Below are 27,007 nucleotides of genomic sequence, written 5' to 3'. Positions count from 1 at the left end.
GTGCTGAAGTGGGTGTATCCATCGAGTGGTAGCTCCTCTAATGCCCATGTCTCTTGGAGGGCGATGATGTCGCATGATACCCAATTGTGAAGGGGCAATCCGTCTTCTAGCCATTCCCTGGCACCGGCTATGTTCCATGATAATAGATGGAAGATGTCTTTGGTGGTTTCCTTTGGTAGTTTTTGGCAGGGTCAGTTGTCTTTCTCTTTGTTCAGTGTTCCAGTTAGCCAGCGCCAGTAATCAACATCATCTTGGGTAATTACTTGTTTTCCTAAGTTGGTCACAAGATGTTTTGCCGGTGGTGGGCTGTACCCTCTTGCGTTCTGTAGTACTGAGTGTACCTGCTCTTTTTTGTCTGGCGTGCATTTCATTTTGCCCTTCATCACCGATGGTTCCCTGAATGGACCTGGATAGCGTGGTTTTACCAGTCTTCAGAGCCCTATGCCCCATGTGTCGAATATTTTTCTTGAGGACAATATTAACTGTGTAATCTCCGCTGTTCGCCATGTTGTAAGTGTTTGCTCCAGTGTGTTGTTGTTTTCTTGCCTACAGAATTCAACTGAAAGTAAATCCGCTGTGGTTAGGTGTTGTAGCCCTTGAATATTGGCGTGGAGTATATTGCCCCTGTTGAGAATGTCATGCATACCCTGCATTTCATATTCTGGAGTAAAAAGCAGTTGTTTAAGATTTTGGTCGTCCTTAGTAACCCAGCTTCCTGCACTTATTTCCGGTTCGGGTCTGTAGTTGGTTCTAATTCCGTAATGAGGCCCCGTCGAGGTAGATGTTTGTGTTGCGTGCATACCACTTGTCCGGTTATTGCTTAATTCGGCATGTTGGGATGTCAGTGGCCATTTGGACTGATTATTCTCATTCCCCGGTTCCCCGTCGTTGTCAAAGTCAATCGGGGACTCTCTCGTGTAATCTGCCTCTGCCCCTCCCACGGGCTGTCTTCCTCCTTATTATTTATAATTACACTTCCGCCTTCATGGTGTAGTAGGATCTTTATATCAGCGGTAGAGGGTGAGCTCTTTTCTACCCCTACTGGGAGTTTCCGAATGTCAATGCCCTCAGAGGTTTTAGTTAATTCCTCTTGGTTGTTGCTTACGTTCTCAAGCTGGCCTTGATCATTGATCCCTCGTGCTGTGCCTTGTGTCTTGCTTTGTCTGGGGTTTGATTATTCTTTGCCTTGTGCGGGACGTGTAGTCCCTTCGGACCGCTTTTCCAGATTGGCGTTGAATTTAGGCCCATACGGCGTGGATTTTATATTTTTGCCTTCCTTTTTATGTTGTGGACTTATCTCGGAGCTGCGTGGGCGTCCTGTTTGTCCACTTATTTGGGGGTAGCCTGCGTTACCTTTGCGGGTGCTTTTTGCCGCGACCCCATATGTACGAGACTTACTCTGTTGGTTTGATGTATGTTCTTTCTGTGTGGCGTAACCCGCGCTTGACCTTGGGCTTACATCTCTATCCCTTCTGTCACCTATGGACACCACTGCATTGTACGTAGAGTAGTGACTTTCTTCCTTTAGGAGTAGATTATCCCTTTCTTTTTTTGCTAGAGGCTGTTTTTTTGGTGATTTGAGCAATCTGATCTTCAGATAATCTTGTCATATATAATGTGTGACACTTTTTTGGGCTGTAGTGAATATGGGGAACATGTTCACCCCTTCCTCAGTGTTTCCTGCTGTTTGTTTATTCCTTGCTTTCCTTTCCCGATTTTTTTTACGTCTAGTTAATGTGGTTTGATTGTTTGGGGCTAATGTGCTTGACGTAAGACTTTTTCCAGATTCTTCCCTTTTTGCTTTCCTTTATCTGATTTTTTGGAGGTAGAACATTGTGTATTGTTGTCAACTGATTTGTCTTTGGAAGGAAGCGAGCCTCATTCTTTGAAAGCCAGTATTTGTTCTATAAGATTGGGGAGGAGGCTTAGTTTGTCTATGATTAGGCCACAGGAACAGGGGCTTTGTTCCAGTGTGTACTTTGATTGGGATAATATTATCAGTTTATTCAATTTGTCCAGTTTAGTATCAATCCCCGCAATATAGTGAGCTATGGTATTCGTTAAATCTATTTCAAAGTCCATTTTTATCAGATTGTCAATTTAGTGCCTTTGCTGATGAGTGAAGAGTTTCTATTACTGATAGGAGCAGCCCAGGGTGGGTTACGCTGGCGCTGTGTTCAAGCTTTTGGTGGGATAAGTAGTCAGCACATTCTTGATGAGGCGAGCTGTTACTGGAATTCGGGGTTGAAGTTCTTCCTGCTCTGGTTTTTTCCAGTGTTTTTTCCTGGCTCCTCGCCTGGGTGGATTGCCCCTCTTTGTTGGATCTGAACGTTTTTTTTGCCGCTGTTTTTTTTTTCCTTAGATTTAGTTTTGCTTGTGTCTTGTAACAACTCTTTATTTGCTATTGGGCTTGATGTAGAGCTTAGGAGCTTCAGCCATGAAGTTTCGGAGTCATTCAGATTGTTTGATTCCATCAAACTTGTCTTTTTTTACGCCCTATGTATCTGCGCTTCAATTCTCCATGTCTCTTTGGCAGATGATTTGTGTCTTAGTGACTTTGTTATGGGGCTCGGTGATATAGATTTTGTGAATTTTGTGAAGAAGGTTAGTGCTGTTGTAGGTGTTGCATTAGATTCTGGTCTTTCTCCATGCATCTGTCCTTCCTTCATCCAGTTGCTATCTGTGACAGACTGAGTTGTTGCTGCTATCGCCTGAGTTTTACCCTGGCCCAGTGCAGAGATTTCTCCTATACTCAGCATTTCCGTGGAGTTTAGATCTCCACTGGATTCTCTTGCCAGTTTCCTTATGCTCTTGGTTGATTGCTTTTCTTTCGTCTTGGTGTGACTTTGGCGGTTTGAAGTGATTTGGTTCCCAACAGGGGCTATTGGACCCCGGGATGGCTGGGGAGTTAAAGCACTTAGGGCCAGATGTAGGTAATTCTATTTTACCACTTCTTAAATACCGAATCATACCGATTCGGTATTTAAGAAGTGGCAAAATAGAGGGGGGGGGGATGTAGGTAATACAGACTCGGTAAATACCGAATCGTTAAGATTCGGTATTTACCGATTCTGTAAATACCGATTCGGTAATGCCCATTGATTCCTATGGGCATTGAAGCCCATAGGAATCAATGGGCATTACCGAATCGGTATTTACAGAATCGGTAAATACCGATTTTAGCAAGGGTGCAGGGGGTGTCACTTTGACACCCTCTAGCACCCCAAATACAGGCATGTGTGCCATGTGGCACACAGACATGCCCTAAGGGCATGTCTGTCTGTCACATGGCATAGGTGTGCATACACACATGTGCATGCACACCTGGATTCGATATTTTACCACCCAATTGGATTGGGTGGTAAAATACCGATTCTGAAATGCCTTTGGGACTCAGAAGAGTCCCACCTACATCTGGAAATTACCGAATCGGTAAAAATACCGATTCGGTATTTTACAGATTCGGTAAATTTACCGATTCGGTAATTTTACCGATTCTGTAAAATGATGCCCCTACATCCCAATCACCAAATACCGGTCGGTAACGGCCGAATTCGGCCGTTACTGACCGGTATTTGGCCTCCTACATCTGGCCCTTAATGTGGTTACTAGATCTCTGTTGTAGACTGCTTTCTCTGGAGTTAAGGGAGCGGGCAGGCCTGGCAAGGCTCGTGGAGTCGTGAGAAGGATGGCCCCTGGGATTTTCAGGAAAAAGAAAGCCTTGTTTATTCCTGGTTTCTCTCCCCTTTCCTGCTTTTTATTCTTGTTCACAATTGCGATTGGGGAGATTAGTGGACTTTGTGGGGCTGTTGATGTTCCTTTTTTTGTTCGCATAGAGTTGTTAGATACGGTTTTATTTTGTTTTGCGTTCCCCTGGTCGACGTTAGGGTATTTCTTCACCTTTAGGGTTCTTTGACGCTGCTTCGGTGTCCACCTAAACCTGCCTGATCTCATCCTCCGTGGGCAGGCGGCTAAATTATGATTATTGGTTCTGGCTTGAATGTTCTTTTTGGATTTTAGTTTTCTTTGTCGAGGTTCTACACACCAAGTTCTAAAACCGCTCTGGGTCACTCCGCCCCGCAGTCTCTTGCCCAGCAGACTTATGGGGGAAACGAAGGAGAAAACACAGGCTGTGAGCAAGATCCTCAGCTCAGCAGCGACGGCGTTTATCTTCACTGAGGGGAGTATATGGGGAAGGCAAGTTGCTACACCGACCTGCCAGAGATGGAAAGCCGCGGCTGCCCACTGTGGACCACCGAAGCCAGCGAGCTGTTTACAGGTCCACCCTGGCAAGCAGCATGTTCACCTCCTCCTCCTCTGCTGTGTTGGCTGGTCCCTTCTCTCTGCCCTCAGATCTCCGTTCTTCCTGCGCGGATGCTCGCGCTGCTCTCCAGCGGCGCGCGGCAGGAGCAGCAGATCAGGGAACTCAGGGGCACTCCTTGGGGGGCCAAAACTCGGTGGTACCCAGCCGCGCTTGACCGGAGCTCAACGGCCCACCCGGCCCCTGTGTGTGAGGCAAGACTGGAAGGGGCGGGGGCAGGGGCCGTGCACTGGGAGCCAAGAGATAAAAGTTACCAAGCGTGGGAGCGTAGGTGTGGGAGCCCAGAGCCGGGAGCAGGGACCGCGAGGCAGTAGTTATCTCCCGCTTTTCCCCTGCTAGACGCTCCCCAGCTCACCGAAAATCCACCGCTGAAAGTCACTGCAAGACAGCCGTCGGCGGTAGGCCCAGAGATGCGGACGCCTCGAACTCCGGTGCAGTGGGTAGTGTCTGTCCACATCACAAGCACCACTCCGCTTTGCTCTGCTCTGCTCTGCAGTGCTCAGATTATATGGCCGCTGCCTGCGCGGGGGTACTCCTTATCCTGACGAGGAAACTCACTTCACAAGGCAGGCAGGGGAGTCCATTGTACCTCTGTGGTAAAATACACAACTACAAGTCCCAGAATGCACCGGGACAAAAATCAGGATAGTGCTAAGAAAGGAGCTGTGACGTCCGTGGGGCCACAGGTTGCAGGTCTCAGGTCTCTCCACACGATGCCTCCGGATCCCCAATGCCTCGGCTGTTATGCTGCGCCCTGTGCCCTGCTCAGTCTGAGCGACTGAGCCCACAGCTTGAATACTCTTCTCAGCTTCTCTTCCGTATTGCCGCTTGCTGCTCTCTGAAATTGTCTTAGCAGCACAAGGAGGGGGGCCAAGACTCAACACTCTAAGCCCCAATTGGAAACCCGGCTGCCTGCTGCCCGCGATCCACGGCTGGATCCCCACCTGCCCCAGAGAAAATGGCAGAGGGAAAGATAGCCGGGGTCAGCTGGAGAGCCGCGGCTCGGCGACTTCCCGCCTGCTCCGCTCACTCAGCCCCACTTTGCTGCCTGCCACCAAAGAAAAATAGGCAGCCATAGACACTGGTGTCGGCGGGTGTCAGCGGGGGAGCCGCGGTACAGCGTCTTCCAGTATTCCCACTTACTCTGCTCTGAATCTCTGCTCTGACTCTGAAAGTCACTGCAGAGAGAGGTCAGTCTATGGGAAGCTGCTCATCCTCTTGTTCCTCGAAGTAATCTAAAGTTCTAGGGTCTGGGCCCCAAAATGTATACTACATTTGTCATTGATCTCTTGGTGCAGAGGGGCTCTGAGCTCAGTCCAAACCAGTTTTGTCCTCACTGGTGCAGCTTCCTGACAAGAGGTGGAGACATCATTGTTCAGGGCACCCAAGCTTAATCAGGTGCACAAAAATCTCCTGCTACTACTCTAATTGCATCCCGAGCCTATTCAGCCCAGCCATGACTCACCCAGAAAAGGCAGGTCGCACCTCAACCTCCCCAAGTGGCTGTCTGAAGAGAATTCACATCCACAGTCTCTGTCACTCCAAAACCAGTCAATTCACAAACCAGCAGAGGCACACAGGATAGTTGAGCAAGAAAATACCCACTTTCTAAAAGTGGTATTGTCAAACCAGAACATAAAAATCATCATTAGTAAAAGATGTATTTTTACATTCCTAGTTCAGGCATACCAAACTCCCTCTTTTTATCTTGTTCCCATGGGAAGTTATACTTATAAGATGTTATAAGTAAATCCATATTCTATTCGATGGGACAGGTAGCCCTTCTATAGTGAAAAACAAAATACACTATAATTCACTACCAGGACACGTCACACACTACATGTACAAGTCCTACATTTAGTACACACAGCAACCTGCCAACAGGAGTGCCTTTGGCCTACCTTAGGTGTGGCTTACATGTATGAAAAGGGAGAGTTAGGGCCTGGCAAGTGTTTGCACTTGCCAGATCGACATGGCAATAGAAACTGCAAACACACACTGCAGTGGCAGTCCTGAGACCCCTTTGTAAAGGCTGCTTGTGTGGGTGGCACAATCAGTGCGGCAGGCTCACTAGCAGCATTTGACTTACAGGCCCAGGGCACACACAGTACACTGTACTAGGGACTTAGTAGTAAGGCAAACAAGCCAATCATGGAAACAGCAATCTATAATAACAAATTACACAGAGAGCATATGCCCTTTAGCACTGATCAGCAGTGATAAAGTGCCCAGAGTCATGAAACCAACCAAAACAGGGTCAAAAAGAGGAGGCCAAAAAGCTAAAATTCTAGGTACAAACCAATTGGAAAGTCCAGGTCTAACAGGTGCGCTTAGTTCTCTACGTACACAAAACTAAGCACTACGCCCATTGCTCAAACTGCCAAAGTTTATTCTTAATGATGGAATATAACGAAAACCTAGCACTGCACAAAACTTATTGCAAACATGTCGAAAAGTGACATTCACTTTAACAGCATGAGTAGTTAGTATCATAAAGTGTCTCGTACAATAAACAGAGCTGCATGAAATTTCATGTGAAACCATAAGCGCCGTGTTGAGTGAGCTATTAAAAGAGACCGCAGCATGGAGATATCTTATCAAGTTCTGAATTTCCGTATTTTAAAAGAACTGTGCCGCAGTTACTAGTGAATGTATTGAATTGTTCAACAGTCAAGGTTGAGCTTTCCCATTACCCTACTAAAGAATATCCATACAAAGTTTCTAGTTTTTTCAAAAAAAGTTTGCGAACGGTTCTTGTTTGTTCATAGGAGCTTATGTGCACAGCAAAATGTGAATAACTCCTCACGATGTCAGCGTGGGGCCGCCTGGTTCTCTGCGGCTGGGGCCCCACAACCACCTAAGAGGGGATGGGAAGGGTGCTGCCACTACCCAGTGCTCTCAAGCAGGTCACTCTCCGAGCCTCCGCCGTGCTGAATCTGCCCTCAGCTGGGGGCATTAGAGTCTGGGCTGCAGAGAGGGTGCACAGGCCTCTTTTATTTATTTCTTTAATGCAGTTTTATACAGCGAACTTTACCCAAAGGTGTCAGCGCGTTTTACAAAAGAACCAGGTGAATTACATAAGGTACACAAGAGCGACTAAACAGGCTAACAAGTTACATGTTTTCAGTTACAAAGGTACACATGAAAAAGTGTGCATGCTAACAAGTTGTATAAAAGCATTTACAATGCTAACAAGTTGCATATTTGTATTGTAAAATATAAAAAAGGTTTCAGCATTACGTTAAGACAGAAGTAAAATACATATTTACAAAGTTACACATGAAAAACTGTGCATGCTAACAATGCAGTTACAACTCTGATATGCTTCATATTTATATTGTAAAAAATAAAAAAGGGTCAGAGTAGGTTAAAACAGGAGTAAAATACATATTTACAAAGTTGACCTCATGTGAGCACTAGATGGCTGTAAGGGTCAAGAAATGGGTTGAATTATTCCAGGAAGTGCCTTCTCCTGCTGCAGTCCCTGTACCGAAGTCTCGCCTCTTTGGTGCAGCAAACCCTCCTCCCTGCACAGCTCTGCTCAGCCATGGCAGGGGCTCTTTTATAGCAGCCCGCATCTGCCTTGCAGAAGGTAATTGGGTTACTCGGGACAGGAGACGTCACTGCTGCTCTTAGGGGGAGTTCCGGTGACGTCTTCTTTTCCCAGCACTGAGCTGTGCCAGGGGGCCCCACGTGACCCTTGGTTCCGCGCACTGTACTGATTGGAGACATTTGTTTTAATATTGATTTAGAGCAATGAGAGGCATCTGTCGCGGGACGATTCCCCAGTGAACGAGATCGCACATCAGTGTGCGGGGTAAGTAGCAGGTGAGGCAACAAAGCTCAAAGCCAAAGTGGTTCAGTGGGCTAATGCACCACGCAGAGGTGTAGGTGCACACTGAAAGTTAAGTCGTTGGTGCAAATTCCGACGTGTGTTCAGACTTTCAGCATTTAGAGAGGAATAAAATGCGTAGCTGACGCTGCAGTGCTACAAAATACCTAACTACCTAGATGCCGAAGGCAACGTAAACATACGTTTTTTGTTTTGTTTTTTAACTGGACTTTATCCCTTGGGTTGCGTCAGTCGTGTTCAATACAGGGGTATGTTGTTGAATTTTGCTTTATGTTTTCATGAACAGTTAGTCAACTTCCTCTTTATATTCGTTGTAAAAACTTTGGTAACCAGTGCTCTTCGTGTCACTTTGTACCCGCACCTGTATAGTTATTGACCCAAACACCGAATATTACTCACACAACTTTTTTACGGATCTAGTAAGAAAGACCTCTTTAAAGTGTGCCTATCTTGAGCTCCGACTCGCATTTGCGTTTCTCGGTCTAATGTCTGCTAATTTAAATACCAGCTGAGACGGGTTTTGTAGAAGTCGTGTCCTATTTGTTAGTGGGTTTTGTAGAAGTCGTGTCCTATTTGTCAGTAGCCGAAAGTCGATTGCAAAAGGCGTTTTTCGACTGCGTGTGCTTGTCTATTCCCCATACCATTAGGGATTGCAATTTGCATTCGTGCACATCTTGCATATTCTCGAGAGAAAAATGATTTTGTCTCCACCTTTCAACCAAAATGACTTCACATGTCAACCAAGGTTGCCATTACGTTTCAAATGTGGATAACTGACAGCATTATACATTTTCGTGCATTATGTAGACATCAGCTGGAATGTTAGTACCAGTTTGCAGAAGGTTAGGGGGGAGTAGAGCGATGGGCAGGGGATGGGTGATAGGAGGGATGTACACTGTAAGAAATCAAGGATGAGGCAGCGCTCAAGGTAAGACTGTATGCTAAAGAAGCCCGCTTTTATTTAGTAGAAGAACTGATTTGGCGAATTCTACCTAAAACGTACACTTCAGGATATGGGGCAGTGCTACAAGGCATTGTAGGTTGGCCACGTGGGGTCAACTCAGCGCCCAAAGTGCTTCCCGGTGTGGGCAATACGGTGGCAGTGTTTTGTGGAAACAGAACATAGGTTTTCAGACAAATCATTGTACCTGAAAATCTTTCCATACCTGTAAAACTGTAGCCGAATTTACTCAATGAATCTGAAAAAGCAGTACCACTTTGATGTATCACCCTTGTTGGATTGGTCTTTCAAAGTGTGTATTTTGGATTGGTCTTTCAAGTCACGTATTCTTGAAACGTTTGTTTTTCGAGTGATTTTCCCAAATAGATTTGAAAGCAAAACTAATGTGCTTCTTGACTAATTTGCTGTAGCTTCTGGTTGTCTCGTGCCATTTAAGGCATCACATGCTCACGAACATTCTGCAGTTCTTAATCACATTGCCTAACCCAGTTAGAACAAGATTCGAGCAATTACAAATAAAATGCCTGGAAATGTGTTTCTGGGATGAAGGCTGTGACCTAAACCAGAGTTCCTGCCATGGCCTAATTCCAGGAAATCCCCGGCTTGTTACCGAGCTGACTGGAAGCGGAGAAGGCAAATTAGAGTTTAGGCTCTTAACGAAGTGAAATATGCATAATGTCCACTTTATTAAAAATGTTTGTACAGAGTCTGGTGTTCACCTAATCCTTTTACCCACAGAGTTCACCATGTGCAGAAGTGTGAGTAGAGACGCCTATCTTAGCAAATCATACCATGCACCTCGCCCATCCAGAGTAATTGTCTTTCGATAGGGGTTAGTTCTTCACTAATGGTATTCACGCCTAGAATTCGCCATGTACAGAGGTGCAGTGACAGGCCATGCTGTCAAAGAAACCAGCTATGCAGGGCTTTCATACTGTTTTTTTTTGTCCCCATTCGCCATCAGATACATTTGAGCTTGTTTTGATAACTCATGTGGCCCCCTTTTGAGCTGGCACCAACCTGAGAGCTCTGTATCTAGACGCCCTACACCCAAAAAATAACAGAAAAGGAGTCCGAAAATTGTATCTCTTCTTTTGCCGATCCACAATATCCAACCTAGCAATAGCACTCAACGCTCTTAACCAACTCAACTCTGTCAGAGGGTGTTTCGAAACCCAGTTTCTGCATATCTCTCTCGGGGCCAACAATATAGCATAGAAAACAAATTTTGTTTTATCATCCAGGCCCTTACCTTGTAGGTCCAACATTCCGGACATGACTAGTTCAGGGCTTACCTCGATCTGCTGGGCAAGTACAGCTGATAAACAAGAACTTACGGCATCCCAGAAGGTCTTTATCGCCGGGCACGTGACAAACATATGTAAGTCATCTTCGTTTAAGCTGTTCCATTTAGGGTGCGCCACCATTCCGCCAGCCTTGAACTTCGAGAGTCTTTTGGGAGTCCAATATGCCCTGTGGAGGGTGAACAAGTGATTTCTCCTAAGGTTTGCAGGTTTTTTTTTTTTAATATAATTTTTATTTTTCATCAACATCAGAATTACAGATTCATAAGGCATTGCCAGAGAAACAAAAAAAATAACTTACAATTCAGAAAACATTATCATCAAGTTCGAAACAAATAAAACATTTTTCAAAAATACAAAAAAAGCTATAGACTGGGAAAAGTGAGTTATAAAAAGGGAAAGATTCATCCCAAGAACAAAAGAAAGCCATCATCATGAAATATCATACAGTCTTAATTACGTTAAACTTTCCCCCCATTTCATCTTATATCTCACCCAGCCTCTTTTTCCATTCAATTATAGGTGCCCATATCCTCCGTCCAGCTTCTTTTTTTTCCCTCCCCCTTTTTTCATATAGGGCCATTTCTAAGATATATATGGCCAATACCCGAGAGATCCATTGCTGTAATGTTGGGGGGTTAGGATCCTTCCAAAGAGTGGCTATGCATAGTCTACTGAGTGTCATAGCTAAATACAAAAACTCATGGTGAAGAACATCTACACCCTCCCTCGCTACACCCAGGTTTGCAGGTTTAACCAATTTATATAAAGTAAACATAGTTACTTGCCATTGGTCAGCTGTTGCGATCTTCGGCAAGCATTCTCCCCACAGGGTCTCCGGCAAAGTGAATGGTCCATCTTCTAGCTCTACGATCGACCAATACCACAATGCAACTTCTTTTTTTATTGGCCTCTCCATCCCAAGCTTTTCTTCAAACATATTATACTGTCCAATAAGATCTGCCTTGCCGGCCGCCCAAATTTGGATCTGTAGGTATTTAAATCTTGAAAATTTGTGCCCCCACTCCTCTTCACAATACCTCCAGGGTAGCAGATCCCCTTCTACAAAGAGTTCTCCCCACCTCTGGGGCCCCTCAGTCTTTAACACCAATGCCAGCGCATCTTTAGTCCAGAGGGGGGCTCCTGGCATGTCCCAAATTGGTGCCCTAAAACTAAATATGGTATTTTCGTTGCCCTCCTGATTTTAAACCACACCGTTGCTAGATCCTTCAACACTTTTAACTTTATCTTTTTGAAAAATTTGGGATCGGCAAATTTATACATGAACCCCTGTTGCTTCAAGTTCTCCATCTTTAGCAGAGCACTCAGCATATTCCCAATGTCCGAGCTCACTAGGGTGTCCAGCATCATCCTACAGTTCTTCAACAAAAAAGCCCAACCATATATCTGGAGATCCGGGGCCGCCAGTCCACCCTTCAACAATTTCCTCCTGATCTTTTTCCATGATATGCGAGACCCTGTTGAAGCCCAAATAAAAGACCCTATCTCGCTCTGTAACCTGGCAAGCCATTCTTTTTCAAACAAAAGAGGTAATGAATCAAACAAAAAGGTTATCTTGGGTACAATCATCATTTTCACCAGGTTAACCCGGCCAAATATTGTTAGCGGGAGGTTCACCCACCCCCGCAGAGCAACGGATATCTCTTTCCTGACCTTGTCAAAGTTAACTTTAGTAAGCTGCCTTATATCTTGCGTTATTATTACCCCCAGATAGCGAATCTCTGATCTACATTCTATACCCCCTGGCTGCATGTTCCAAGCCATGACCTCAGTCTTCTCAGCATTTATAGAATATCCCGAAACGTTCCCAGTGAGCTAAAAGGAGAACTGATAAGGGTGCTAAGCCTTAGAGTTAAGGAAAAATGGGAGGCCAGCCAACTGGCGCATTTTGAGTATGGGGAAGGGACAGGCAAACTGTTGGCATGGAAAGCGAGGAAAGATCGAGCTCGAAATCTGATTAAGGAAGTGAAAGTGGGTGACCATTTGGTTACTGATAATAAGGAAATTATGGGAGCTTTTCACAGGTACTTTGAGGAGATATACAGGGAAGATCTTGAACCAGATATTCAGGCAGTGGACAAATGGGTTAAGGTGTTGAAACCAGTAACAGAAGAGTTTCGGGATGGTTTAAATCGTGAAATCTCCCAGGGAGAAGTAGAACTGGTAATTAAGCAAGTAAAGAAAGGGAAGGCTCCGGGCCCTGACGGGCTGCCTGCTGAGGTCTACAAGGCTCTGTTAATGAGTATAGCACCTATATTGACTCAAGTGTTCAATGATGTTTTTAAGGGGAGGGCTGCCCTTCCGCAATCATGGAACGAGGCAAATATTATAGTATTATCAAACCCGGGTAAGCCACCCAAATATTTGGACTCATATAGACCAATTTCACTTTTAAATAGTGATTATAAGCTTTTCGCGAAGATCATGGCAGACAGGCTTGGGAAGGTCATCCCCTACTCAATACAGGACGATCAGAAGGGCTTTATCAAGGGCAGGTATTTGAAGGAGCTAACTTTCTCTCCTATAGGGAGTATAGATGTTGCTTCTACTCATAATCTTCCCTTGACGGTCATCGGGTTGGATGCCGCCAAGGCATTTGACCGGGTTAATTGGATATACTTAAGTGCTTTGATAAAACATCTTAACCTGGGTCCACATTTTAGTTCAGCATTGGCACAAATATATCAAGCTCCCACATCTAAGGTATTAGTGAATGGAATATTAACTCAGCCAATTAAAATAATGAGAGGCACGAGACAAGGGTGCCCCCTGTCCCCACTTTTATTTGACCTTTACATTGAACCCCTAGCCTGCAGAATCAGAGAGGCAGAGAGGATCCCACCTTTTACATTCCAGGGATGGGCTAGGAAGATCGGGCTATACGCCGATGATATAGTCATTTCCACTTCAAACCTGCACCAGTCGATGGAATGCCTAAAAGGAATAACACAAGGATGTAAACTATTTTGTGTATTAACCCAATGTGTCCAACCAACTTTCGCATGGGGCCCAAATATCTTTCTTATTTCTATTATTATTCCCGTTGTCTAATCTAGCCCTATCCATCTTCATTGTATATCTAATAGAAGTCACCCAATCTAAGAACGTTGGAGGGTTATCTTTAATCCATTTTGTACATATTTCTCAACGTGCAATTAAAATCAAATATAAACATCATTTGTGTTCTCCCTTTGACATTAACTTATATGGGATTGGCAACCCGAAAAATACTAGATTTATACTTACCTGTATGGTTACACCATTGTGCTTTCCATACCTCTATTCATCTCCTCCCAGTACTGACTTAGTTTTGGGCAGGTTAGAAACATGTGAATGTCATCCGCCTTTAACTGGAGACATTTTGAGCATTTTGGAGTCGGACCCTTCGAAAATTTTGCAAGTTTAAATGGGGTGTAATAAACCCTGTGAATACAAAAAACATGGTTAATTTTTTAAATTTGCAGGTTGTACTGTTGTGTGTAAAATATCAGGAGATACTTGCCATAATTCTTCGATGTTGCAGCCAGGCAAGTTATCTCCCCATAATTCCATTGGTAATTTTAGTTCACCGTCTTCCATATCCATTAGTAGCCAGTAAAGGGTTGCCACTTCCTTTTTCTTTGCCATATTCTTGGTTAATGTTGATTCCAGTTCATTAGATAATCCTGCCTCTGAGCCCACTGAATGATGCCAACTGCATATTTGCCAGTATTTAAATTTAGAAAGCTCACTGTTCGCCAATAGATTAATCTCTTCCCAAGATAGTAAAGTACTATTCGGGGCTAACTGTCCCCATTGATTAACTCCTGCTTTAATTAGAAGGGTTGCGAAGCTATCTTTAGTCCATTCTAGTGAACCTGGGGTATTCCATATAGGGGGAAGGGCACTGCAGTATGTGATTCCTAGAATTTTTTTAACTTTGGCCCAGGTAATACCTTTAAACTATCTGTTTTGTAAAATCTTGGATCTCCGAATTTATATAGAAAGCCTTGGTTTCCATTCTCCACATCCAGGAGCATCTCTTTAAACATTGCACCAATGTCTGACCCATCTGGTGTATTCATTGGCATTTTTCCTGTTTTTAGGGAAAAAGTTCTTGCACACATAACTAAGTCTGGGAGACACAAGCCTCCTTTGTTCTTTTTCCTTCGCAATTTCTTCCATGTAATACGTGCTCCTTTTGGAGCTCAGATGAATGTATTCAGTTTTGCCTGTAGAGACTTTAGAGATTTCTCCTTAAATGCTAACAGTATTTTTTTAAATACAAAAATATTTTTGGGAGCAACATCATTTTTATTAGGTTTATTCTCCCGATCAGTGTTAACAGGAGATATGTCCATCCAGTTATAGAATTTTGTATCTCTTTACTCATTTTATGTATGTTTATTTCTGTAATTTTTTCAATGTCTTGTGAAATCAATATTCCTAAATACCTTATTGTTTGTTTTGTTGGGTGGGTGGAATCTCCCAAATTCCAAGTCATGCATTCAGTTTTGGCTTCGTTTATTTCATAGCCTGAAATCTTTCAGAAATTTTGTGTTTCCTGATATATTAACTGGAGGGTGGTATCTAAATTTGTCGTATATGTCATAAGATCGCCTGCATATAATGCCACCTTTTTGCCCCATCCTCTAAATATAAAAGCGGGTATTTTGTCATGTGTTCTAAACTTTTCAGCTAACGGTTCAATGTATACATTAAAAATCTTAGGGAATAGGGGACAGCCCTTTCGAGTACCTCTTTGGATTTTAACTAAGTCAGATAGATTACCGTTTACCAAAATTCTGGCCGACGGTGATATTATATATTAATGCGATTGCCGTATAAATATGTTTCCCTATATTATTTTCCTTTAAAATGAATTTGAAATATTTCCAATTGACTCTATCGAACACCTTTGTGATGTCTATTGTTATTACTGCCAGGGGAGACATGTGTAGGATCGCTATATCTATTGCTCCGACCAAGTTGTAAATAAGGTCTTTTATCCCCCTACCTTTAACAAATCCTTTCTGATCATGATTTAATAAATTGCCTGCCACTCCATTTAATCTCTCTGCCAATATTTTTTAAAAGATTTTTTAGTCTATATTGAGCAGAGAGATAGGCCGATATGAATCACATAAACAAGATGGTTTAGCTGGTTTAAGAATGAATGCAACAGTTGCCTCATTCCATGACGGTGGTATATCTCCACCTTGTTCAGAAATATGAGTAAATAATGTCAGCATGATTGGAGTAAGAACACCCTTAAAAACTTTATATAGTTCTGCCGGTAGACCATCCGGGCCTGCAGCTTTTCCGGATTTCTCACTGTTATATAATTTCTACCATTGAGATCGCCCTATCCATGTTTCTAGATGCCTCATCTGTAATTTTATTTAAGAATGTTTGACCCAACAAGTTCCTTATATTTAATTCTTGACCATTTAAATCCTCATGATACACCTTTTTAAAGTGTGCATGAAAGATTTTCTCAATATCATCTGGAGAGTTGTATATTACATCTTGAGAATCTGACTTGATCTCATTAATGTTACATCTGGCAAGGTCCTGCTTTGTCTTCCACGCCAGAAGCTTCCTGCAATTCTCTCCATATTCAAAATGAGCTATTTTACTGGCTTGCCATTTCTTTTTTAGCCTTGATTCTAAGATTTCTTCTAGATCTAAGCTAAGAGTTTCTAATTTTTGAGACAACTTGACATTAAGTGAAGTGCTTTGCTATGTATTAAGATCATATTCTATTTTTTGTATCTTGCTTTCTATGGTCTCAATTTTAGCTTTATACTTTTTGTGTCTCGCAAATTGTATAGCAGTTATCTGACCCCTTATAAATGCATTGTAAGCATCCCAGTCTATAAGTATAGGTGCAGTGCCTAAATTAATATGAACAAAGCTCTCTGTTTCTAAGCTTAGTTTCTCTAATATATCTTCTTCTAGTAAGATAACACTTTCTAGTGTACATCTCCTGATTCTTGGTCTGATTGGAACATTAAGTTCTAGAGACACTGCTGAATGGTCACACAACTGTAACCCCATGTGTTTAATATCTTGCAAAGAAAAAACACAATTCCTGTGACTTTTAAATGGAAATATCAATGCAGTAGTCAAATTAATAAGTTCATTATATCAAATTAGAATATTCATTTGTATTTATTCAAAAGGTTAAAAATGAAAGATACACATCTTTCTACATAAAACAGAGAAACAATTCTTAAAATACATGTAAAAAACAATTCATGTCAATACAGCAAATTATAACAATGCATAAATATTATAACTCATACATAGAGAAACTCTACCACACTAGTTTTCCTACTCCTTCTCATGACCAGCATGAAAAGAGAGAAAAAAAGAGACAATATAGTATATTGACCTAACCCCTTGTTAAATACTTGTACACATTCTGGAACAGTGAATACAAAAAACCCAACAATCAATATTACAATATCTTCAACATTTGATCGAATAGGGTTGTTCCTTGAATTGTGTGACCCCAGCGTCGACGCATTTCGATGGTATGTCATTTATGCTCCCATCTTTATCAAGACCAAAACAAATTTTTGTCTCTTATTCTTATATTCGTGTCTGTTTTTCTGTTAATCCTGTACAGAACAAATAAATATTAATAGTCAGATTCTTAATAGGATACTTTTGACTATACAAAATTTCTTAATATTCCATATTCCTTTATAAACGGAGGATACTATAGTGCAACCCTCACTTTGTTATAGTTGTATCAACCACATTTCTACACATCTTTGGAGACTCTATAGCTAAAATCATCACATCACAATTTGCTATACATAGTTACTATGTTTGCCAGTTTCAAAATCCCTTTTTGTCACATTTTGATATTTCCTGATTGCTCTGCTTCTACAGATGCCGTAATATCTCCTCAGGAGAAAGAAATTGCCACAGTAATGTCTTTGCTACTGCACCTCCCCCCTCAGACGCTTTTTACTAATATTCAGCATGTTTCTATTTCCCTATACCGTTGTCCTATCAAAACTAGGCTATAGTGTTATGCCCTTACCTCCTTTATAGGGGTTATTTTAGGCTGTATCACCTCCTGGGTCTCATGCTTGCCTGGGTTGCGCTTTTTTGCTGCCTCCCTTGTTTCACCAATCTGCATTATTAAATTTGTAGCAGGAAAGAAAGGGGAAATTTGACATCGGCAATGCCTCTTCTAAATTTTAATGATAACCCCCAAGGTCGCTTAGTTGCGATTTTTACCTGATTCGTGGTTTCGCCTATTATTCCCTCTTTCAGTGTGGGATAAAAAGTGTTTCTTTCATTTTTGTTTGTATTTATGATGTCCTACAGGGGGTCAAAAATAAACGAATCTTCACTGTTATACTATATCCACCTGGCTGCATACAGACTACAAATTACAATCTCGCTAGAAAGAGACTTCTCCCATTACCTTATGATTCTTTAAAAGGTTGCAAACGTGAGGCGGTAGCTTTGGCATACTCGCTGACATTTGGTAATTGGACACGCGGCGTTAAGTCAATCTGCCATCGTTGTTCCAAATAACCCTGTCGGAAAAGATGTTGTAGGGGATTTAAAAAATAGAAACTAATTGAAGTTTCCCCGCAATGAATTGCCCATACATCCCAGGGTGGATAAATCCCCCAGCTTGGGTTCTTGCCTGCCGTCTGAACCTAATCTTACCTTGAATACGGGAAAGCTATTGCTGCCGCTTCACCTTCACCTCGGTTGGGACGCCGTCAGCTGCGTGTTCCTTTGCTCATTTTTAAGAGGCCATCCCTAATTGGCTCTAGATCCCATGTGATCTCTCTCGTGATAGACTTTCTGGGTCCCTGTACGTGATTGGTTATATTACTCACGTGGGACCGTTTCTACGCGAATCCTTGTTTTTTCCAAGCTACCAACTTTATTGTTATGAATTCATTCGTGGATATGGACACGAACGCAAAGTAAGTGTGAGGTCCATTTCTCACTCATTCTCACTCCTTTGCCCCAACCAGTATGTCTGTATGTATCCCGCGATGATTTTACTGAAAACCCCCGCGGTTAGCTCATTTACAAAAGTGAACATGGAATCTAGAAGTATCTAGTCCGTTTTTAAACCCCCGAGCAGAGCTATGCTGGTTTTTTATGGACGACCATAATATGGCAGGATACTGTGTTAATCTATAATATGATCACACTCACATTAACTCAAAATCCCCTGACCTAGTATTGTAGTATTTGGAGCCAATCTTCTCTGGTATTTAGTCCTTTATCAACTGTATTCAAGTAGCACATATACCACTGTTCCCGTTGTTTTCTTTTCTGATCTTTGTCCCCTCCAATACGGTTAATTCTGATCTTTTCTATAATGAACCATGGGAATTCACGTGATTGTTTGTACAAAAGTGGTTTGCTAGGGGGGCGTTATCTTTCTTTGTCTGATTGCAGATTTATGTTCCCAAAGACGAGTATGCAGCTCCCTACTGGTTTCGCCTACATATCCCTGGGAGCAGGGACAAATGAGGAGGTACACCACATTCTTACTGCGGCAATTGTTAAATGTAGTAGGGGTAAGAATTTTGCCAGCAAATGTGATGCTCTTACTGATAATGCATTGTGCACAAATGGAACATGTCCCACATTTATTGTTTCCTGTGGCTATTCCTCCATTCATTGTGGTTTGTTGTGACTCTAATGTTTTATAGGTTTTAACCAATGCATTCCGAATTGTTTTATTGCGTCGGAAGGAAAACAAGGGTTTTTCCAATATAACTGAGGTGTTATGGTTTAAGATCTACCAGTTTCTGTTCACAATGTTTTTTATCTGATTTCGAATGTGGGAGCACTGAGTCACAAAGACCACTCTCCCCATTGCCAAATTCTTTTTTTCTTTATTAAGGTTTATGAGACTTCCTCCATCATAGAATCTCGCTCTTTTTAATGAATTTTTAATGAGTTTGTTTGGATAGCCCCTTGCTTTTAATTTATTCTTAAGTCCCTCGGCATGTTGGTAAAAATCTGTCAGTGATGTGCAATTTCTGCGCAATCTCAGAAATTCCTCAAAGGGAATGTTATCCTTTTGGGAACGCGGGTGGTTACTGGAGTACTGGAGAAGAGTATTTTTGTCGGTGGGTTTGACATACAATTCAACTCCTAACTCTTTATTGGTGTCTTTAATAACAATATCCAGAAACTCAACTGATGTGTTACTCATATGGCCCGTAAATTTTAAATTGGGGTCTCCTAGATTTAACCACTCCAAAAAATCCACCAGTTCATTGCTGGCACCGCTCCACACGAAAATGATGTCATCTATGTAGCGGTGCCAGCAAGAAATATTTTCAAAATAGGGTGCCATCTCATTGAAGATGTGGCGCTCCTCAAAAGCGCCCACATATAAACAGGCCAGACTGGGGGCACAAGTGACCCCCATACTGGTCCCCTTCACCTGGAGATATAGTTCTTCATTGAACAGGAAGATGTTATTTTTAAATATCATTTTGATACACTCTAAAATGAAGTTCCTGTTTCCTCCATTCAGATCCTCTTTCTCAAGAACTCTGCTAATCATCTGTATAGTATCATCTTGGGGGATGTTCGTGTACAGGGCTTCGATATCCAGGGTGACCAAAAGCTGGGTCACCCCGTCAAAGCCCTCTCCCTCAAACAAAGTGATCACGTAGGGGGTATCCTTGAGATAGGATCTCTGGTTTTGTACTATGGGCTTACGGAAAAAATCCACGTATTTACTTAGTGGCTCCAAAAATTGATCCAATGCTGCTGACTATAGGGCACAGGGGAGGGTCTAGGATATTTTTGTGGACTTTAGGCAGTCCATAAATTGCTGGGGTTATCGGATGGCCATTATAGAGAAATTTATATTCATTCTCACGGATCCACCCCTCTTCCTTCCCTTTTATTTTCTTGCCAAACAATTTTTATTGACATTACATCTTCAAATACATCATTCCAACAAGAGAATAGGTATTATGTGCAGTGGCAATCTTCAAGGCTAATATATTGACATATAGAACGGTCATCTCCAGAATAGTTCCTTTGCGGTAAACGTTTTTAGCCTCACCAACAGAAGAATCCAGTATAAAAACAAGATCAAACCCCCATTCGCACATCCCCACAAACCCCCACACCCCCTGCAACCTTCCCCAACTGGCCCCCTCAACTCAACCCCCCCTACTTCCTGCCTCCCCCTCTCCCCGGGCATGCCGTAGAGTGTCTTCCTCAGAGTGGAAAGACGCTTAAATTTGTGGTCTTATGTAGCAATTGGACCAAGACATATCATGTGAAGTAGACGTCCCCCTGTACAGGAAGGGGTAGCTGATTAACCATTCAAGCAAAAATTAGGTGTCTACAACCTCCATGACATACTACAGTGGGTATTCTTCAGGGTAAACAAGGTAGAACGTCCCACAAATCGCCAAGTTAAGAGGCGCATAGGGGAAACCAACCTCATTTCTGCCGAAGACAATCCCTTGAGAAGGCCAGATTCTCGGGCAACAAGTAGCAACCGAGTTTGGACCCCAGTGGCATGGGGATGTCAGTGCCATTGGAACATGGATGTCGGGGCGGGTCCCTAATTAAGCCGCTTCCCCCCTCTGATAACAAGGCAACCCCAGCAACTTCTACATCTTAGTGTGGACTTACCCCAGCCCCATCCTCAAAACCCTCCTCCTCCTCATCCACCGGGAGTGAGAGCTCCGTGACCAGTCGCTCCCATGCTCTTGCCCTTTCTAACACCTGCTCGCTACCCATACGGTGTGCAATTTGAAGCCGGATCCCTCCCTCCCACTCGGCCCATTTAATAAATTCAGCCTTCCATTTAACTAAGCTAGGACCTTTCTTCACCTTCCATTGGGAGGTTATGGACCTTTTAGCTAGAAGGAACCCCAGGTCTATAAATTTACTTGTGATTTTATTCTTTGAAGTGTGAGGAAACCAATGGAGAATGCACTGTGCCATGGAGGGTTGTAGGTCTCTTTCAGTGATTTCCCTCAGCACGGTCGTCACTCCCTGCCAGAAGGGCTCAAGCAGCGGGCAGTCCCATAGCATATGCAGAAAATCGTCCTCATCCTTGGAACATCTAGGGCAGGACGCCAACTGGTTTGGAAAATATTTATGAAGGCGGACAGGCATATGGTAAGCCCTATGCAGGATGTAAAAATGCACCAATTGGAACCGTGCATTACGCGTACCCTTCCAAACTCTCTCCACTATTCCACTCCATGCCGCATCTGGAATGTCTTCCCCCAAATCCTCCTCCCACTTTGTTTTTAAGGCCGTTAAGGGGATCAAAGCCTCTAGGGTCATCCGCCTATACAAACACGTTACTGCCTTAACTGTGCCTGCTGCAACTACAATATACTGACACCCCATGGACGTAGTCGGCTCCGCCATCCCTGACCTCCAGTGTTTCCGCACTGCCGCCGTGAGCGCCGCATGTAACAGAAAGTCACCCCTCCGGCAACTCAAAGCCGTCCTGAAGAACAACAAATGGGATCAGGGCACCTTCCTCATACAGGTCACGCATCTTCGACAACCCCTGCTGCTCCCAGATCTCTAGCCTCTGCCACGTTCCTCCATGCGGCAGCGCCCTGCACATCTTCAGTGGAATATCTGACACATAAGGGGTCAATATATTCCCTCGTCGGAGGTACCTGTTCCAACACTTCCGGGCTGTGTCAAATTCCTGAGTAAGATGCATATCCCCAATTGGAAGGCGCAAGACAATGCGGGACAAAACCAGCAGTGGCCCCGTTAGTTCTCCGGACTCTTCTACTCCCCTAGTAGCCCTCTCAACCCACTGCGTGAGCCACTGAAGTTGAGCTGCTAAGTAGTACATCACGTAGTCTGGGACCGCCAAACCTCCTTCCGCCCGAGGCCTCATGAGTGTAGTGAGCGCTACCCTACTCCTACCCGCGCCCCACAGGAACGTGGTAATCATCGACTTCAACCTCCGAAAATAACTCGCTGGTATTCATATTGAGAGGGTCTGGAAAAAATATAACAACCGCGGAAGGGTCACCATCTTAAGCAGAGCCACTCTCCCCGCCACTGACAATGGTAGGGTACTCCAAAACTCAAAGTTAGCTTTGGTTCCTCTGATCACCTTCCCCATGTTCCCATCCAGAATGTCCACCTGCTCATGGTAAATCACCATGCCCAAATACGCACGCAGCCGCTCCTCCCAGTTCACCCCATCTATGGACCTAGGGCGAGTCCTACCTCCTCGCACCGGGAACAGACATGACTTCGCCCAGTTGACTTTCAGCCCCGCCACCGCACTAAGGGCTCGCAACATCGACTTTGCACCTTCCAGATCCCCATCTGTATTCGCCAGGAACATTGAGAGGTCATCAGCATACAGGGCTATATGATGGACCTGCCCGTATACGTCCAGGCCCCGATACACCCACCCCAATAGAGCATGCGCTGCAAGGGGTTCAATCGCTAAGGCAAACAATAATGGGGAGAGAGGACATCCCTGACGCGTGCCTCGACCCACCCTACAGGTTTCTGATATTACTCTCCCTGTCCTAACTCTGGCCGTAGAATCCGCGTACAGCAAAGCCATCCAATCCACAAAATCCGGACCCAGCCCCATCCGCCGCATTACGTGAAACAGGAAATCCCACTTTAAACTGTCAAAAGCTTTTTTGATATCTACGGAAAAGATCGCAGCAGTATCTGCCTCGTAGGAATCTGCTTCCAAAACATGCAGGAGCCGTCGTATATTAAGCGCTGTGTTGCGAGTAGAGATAAACCCAGACTGATCAGCATGTATCAACGTGGTCAAATGGGGCAGCAGCCGAGTCGCTAAAATTTTGCTCAGGATTTTATAATGTAGGTTAAGCATGGACAGCGGACGGTAACCCGCATCTATCCCAGGGTTGTTTGCCTGGTTTCAATAAAGGAATGGTGATCGCCTCTCTGGTGGATTCCGGCAGCCTACCCAAGTTCTTGGCTTCATTATATAACCTCGCAAGGCGAGGGGCAAGGAGATCAATATAAGTAAGGTAACATTCTACCGGGAAGCCATCGGAACCGGGCGTTTTATTACGGGCCATATCTTTGATGGCTACCCTCACCTCTCGCACCTCCATGGCCCGACCCAGCAACTTTGCGTCCTCATCCCCCAATTCTGGCAAGTTCAGACCCATCATGAATTCCTGCAACCCTTCAGTAGAAGGAAGCACGCGGCTACGGTACAACTCCGTGTAGTAGTCATAAAACAATTTGTTAATCCCGTGTTGGTCATATCGGGCCTTCCCCCCTTGGTCTCTCAACTCCAGGATGACCGAACTGCGACGAGCTGGATTAGCCAGCCAGGCCAAGAGCGCCCCCGACTTATCTCTCTCCGAATGCGCCCGTGTGATTTAATTTTTATAATCAAAGCAACATAATCGTTCCACATTCGCCGCCACTGCCTCCTTTACCTCTAACAATTCAGCCTGTCTATCCAGACATTCAGGACGCTCCCTCTCTAAACACCCTCAAACGTTCATCATCTCTCCTTATGTCCTGCAGTAGAGCGTTCCAGGTCCCTGCCACTGCCGCAACACAGTGGCCACGTACAACCGCTTTACAGGCATCCCATTCAATAGTTATCAAACCCGCAGACCCCTCATTAATTAAAAAATAATCCTCAATGGCCGCGGCTATAGTAGTGCGGAATACCTGGTCCTCGAGTGCCTCCGTGCGCAAACGCCATATAGGGATTCTAGGGTGTAGTCGCGACCATTCCAGTTGTACCAGCAGAGGGTTATGGTCAGAAATGGTTTGAGTGAGATATTCACTCCGGGAAATCTCCCCATGCACATCCGGGGGACAGAGAAAAGCATCGAGACGGACATGTAACTCGTGGAGGGCAGAGAAAAAGAAGTAGTCTCGGACTAAGGGATGTTGAACCCTCCAGGTATGCAGTAACCCCCAGGTCTGCTGCCATGTAGATCTGGCCATTGCTAGCGTGCAAGTTGGTGCATTCGGAAGGGGGGGTGAGACCGATCTAGGTCAATATCCGTTACAAATTAAAATCCCCTCCAAGTAATAGTGGCCCTACCAATACCGACGCCAGTGTGTGGGATAGGAGAGAGGAAAAGGGCGGGCTGTTCCACATTAGGTGCATAGACACATCCCAGCGTTAAGTCTTTACCGTCTAATCTGCCCTGTACCACCACATACCAGCCTTCAGGATCTATCAGTTGAGAGGTGCACTGGAAGGGAACCCCCGCTCTTACCCAGATTAAGACCCTCCATGCGTATGCGGAGAATGTAGTGTAAAAGACTTGACCTCTCCAATGGCGCTGCAGAGCTTTCCCTTCTTTAGCGATGAGGTGGGTTTCCTGAAGGAAGGTGATATGTATACCCCTACGTAGTAGAAAAGAGTGCATCTTGTGGCGCCTATTCATAGTATGCATACCCCGCACATTCCATGTGAGACAAGTGTAACCTAATGCGGGTCCCATTGCTGTGTATGATGTAGGCAAAGGTCCACTCCACTCTCCCCCCTGACACGCCCGGGTCGCCCCACCCAATCCCTCAACAGAACACAACTCCACCTCCCTTTCCCCAGGACAGGCATCCAACACGGCATCCCCATCCAAACTAAAACTAAACTAAGAAAATCTATTCAGGTTAGGCTGCTTAGGACGTCAAGTTCAATAATCCCAGACCTCCATCCAACTCTCCCCTCCCCCTCCCAGACTATCGACTCCCAGTAGAGGCCCCCCTCTAGGTGCTCATTCCGCTCTTTAATATCCCATCTCCCCAATCCAGAGTAAGACTCAAGACCCACTAGGCAGTAAAGTTACCCCTGATAGTCAGGTACAGTGTCTTTGTTGCGTCTTCAGCCAAAAACCCCATCCGCCGTCTGTGGGGTCACGTCCGGAAGGTCGGTTTCTGAAAGACCTTGGGCACTGCTAGAACCGGGGCTCCCCTCTCCGTTTTTTGTACGCTCCGATATATTGCTGGCCGGACTAAGTTCTCCATGACTGATGGCCACCACCGCCAGCAGCGCCTTGTCTCGTTCCTGGTGCCAAACCAAGGGCGACATGGGTCGTTGCACTGATCGTTCAGTCGGGGAGCGAGTTCTAGGTGGGACATTGGATTGCGATTGCTCAGTCCAGTGCCCTCAAGCTTCCAACCAGTCCCAGGCCGCTTGTGGCGAGGTGAAAAAATGCGTGCCTCCATCCGCAGACACTCGGAGCCGGGCCGGGAACAACATGGCATAGGGAAGGTGTAACTGCCGTAACTTCCGTTTCACCGCTAAGAAAGAGGCTCGGTGGTGCTGGACCTCTCGAGTGTAATCCGGGAAGATCATGATTTTACTTTTGCCAATACGCAGGTTCTGTAGCTCCCTGGCAGATCGCAGGATATGGTCTCAGTAATGCAGGAGACATACCACTATCGGGCGCGACGGGGCCCAACGTCTCGGCGGCCGGGCCGGCACCCTGTGGGCTCTTTCCAGCGCGTAAAAGGGAGAAAGTCCCTCCGGCGCCACTTCAGTCTTCAGCCACGTCTTCAGGAATAGCAGTACATCAGGTCCCTCTTCCCGTTCCGGCACTCCCACCACACGTAGGTTATTGCGTCTGCAGCGCCCTTCACTGTCCTCTGCGCGGAGCTCTAGTACTTGCACCCTCTGTACCACCACCTTCAGTGTTTTCTGTAGGGCTTCAACTGTGTCGGGGACGCCCTTCATTGTGGTCTCGTTGGCCGCCACTCGCTCTCTAAGTTTGCGATGTTCATCCTTCAATAGGAAAGGTCTGACCCAATGGAATCCATCCTTTTCTCCAGTGCCTCACGCGAGGCTATTATGGCCTGCATAATGTCTCCCAGTGAGGGATCTCGTGGTTGCTCAGGAGCACCCCCCCAGCCGCAGAGTCCTCTTCCTCCATGGCATGCCCTGGGTCATCCTGCTGAAGGACCTCAAACCCCTTCTTTTTAGCATTCACTCTGCCCTTCCTGAAAAGCGTGGCCTCTCGTCGCCCCCCGCGTATACTCAGTCGTGGGAGGATCACCCGAAATCTCTTCCCTCAGCTCCAGCCAGCTGCAGACCACTCGCACTATCGGGCCCCGTCCGCTAGCGACTGGCTCAAGCCTTCAGGAGCCCTCCAGGGAACAACCAGGCCACCGGCCCGCGGACCCACGTGGCGAGTGTGTACCTGTAGTTCAGTGTCGCATCCGCAGCCTCAGGCTCGGCCTCCTCAAGGTACCGGTAAACCGAAATCTTAGTTCCTTTGCTACTTCAGGCGCTCTAGGACGCGGCAAGCCTCATCAGGCCACCACCTTTCCACAGCCCACCTCTTCTCTGCTCGATGCTGCTCAAGTAAGACGTCTCCGGGTCTCAGGGGCCCCGTCTGCTCTCATGTCCGGCCAGACATTCAGGTGGCGCTCTTAGTCACTAGTTACTCCTCATCTCCCTCAGTTGCAGCTCGGGCAGGAGTGCAAGCGGTGCCCCGACAGGGCGCCCTCGCTTCAGGGGCCACTCTGCCTGCTCCTCAACACAGACGAGGCGAGTTCAGAACCCTCCTCGAGGCGCTGCCATCTTGGAGTCA

The sequence above is a fragment of the Lissotriton helveticus genome, chromosome 6, assembly GCF_964261635.1.
Source record: "Lissotriton helveticus chromosome 6, aLisHel1.1, whole genome shotgun sequence".
Taxonomy (NCBI): domain Eukaryota; kingdom Metazoa; phylum Chordata; class Amphibia; order Caudata; family Salamandridae; genus Lissotriton; species Lissotriton helveticus.
Note: the sequence above shows the minus strand (reverse complement) of the source record.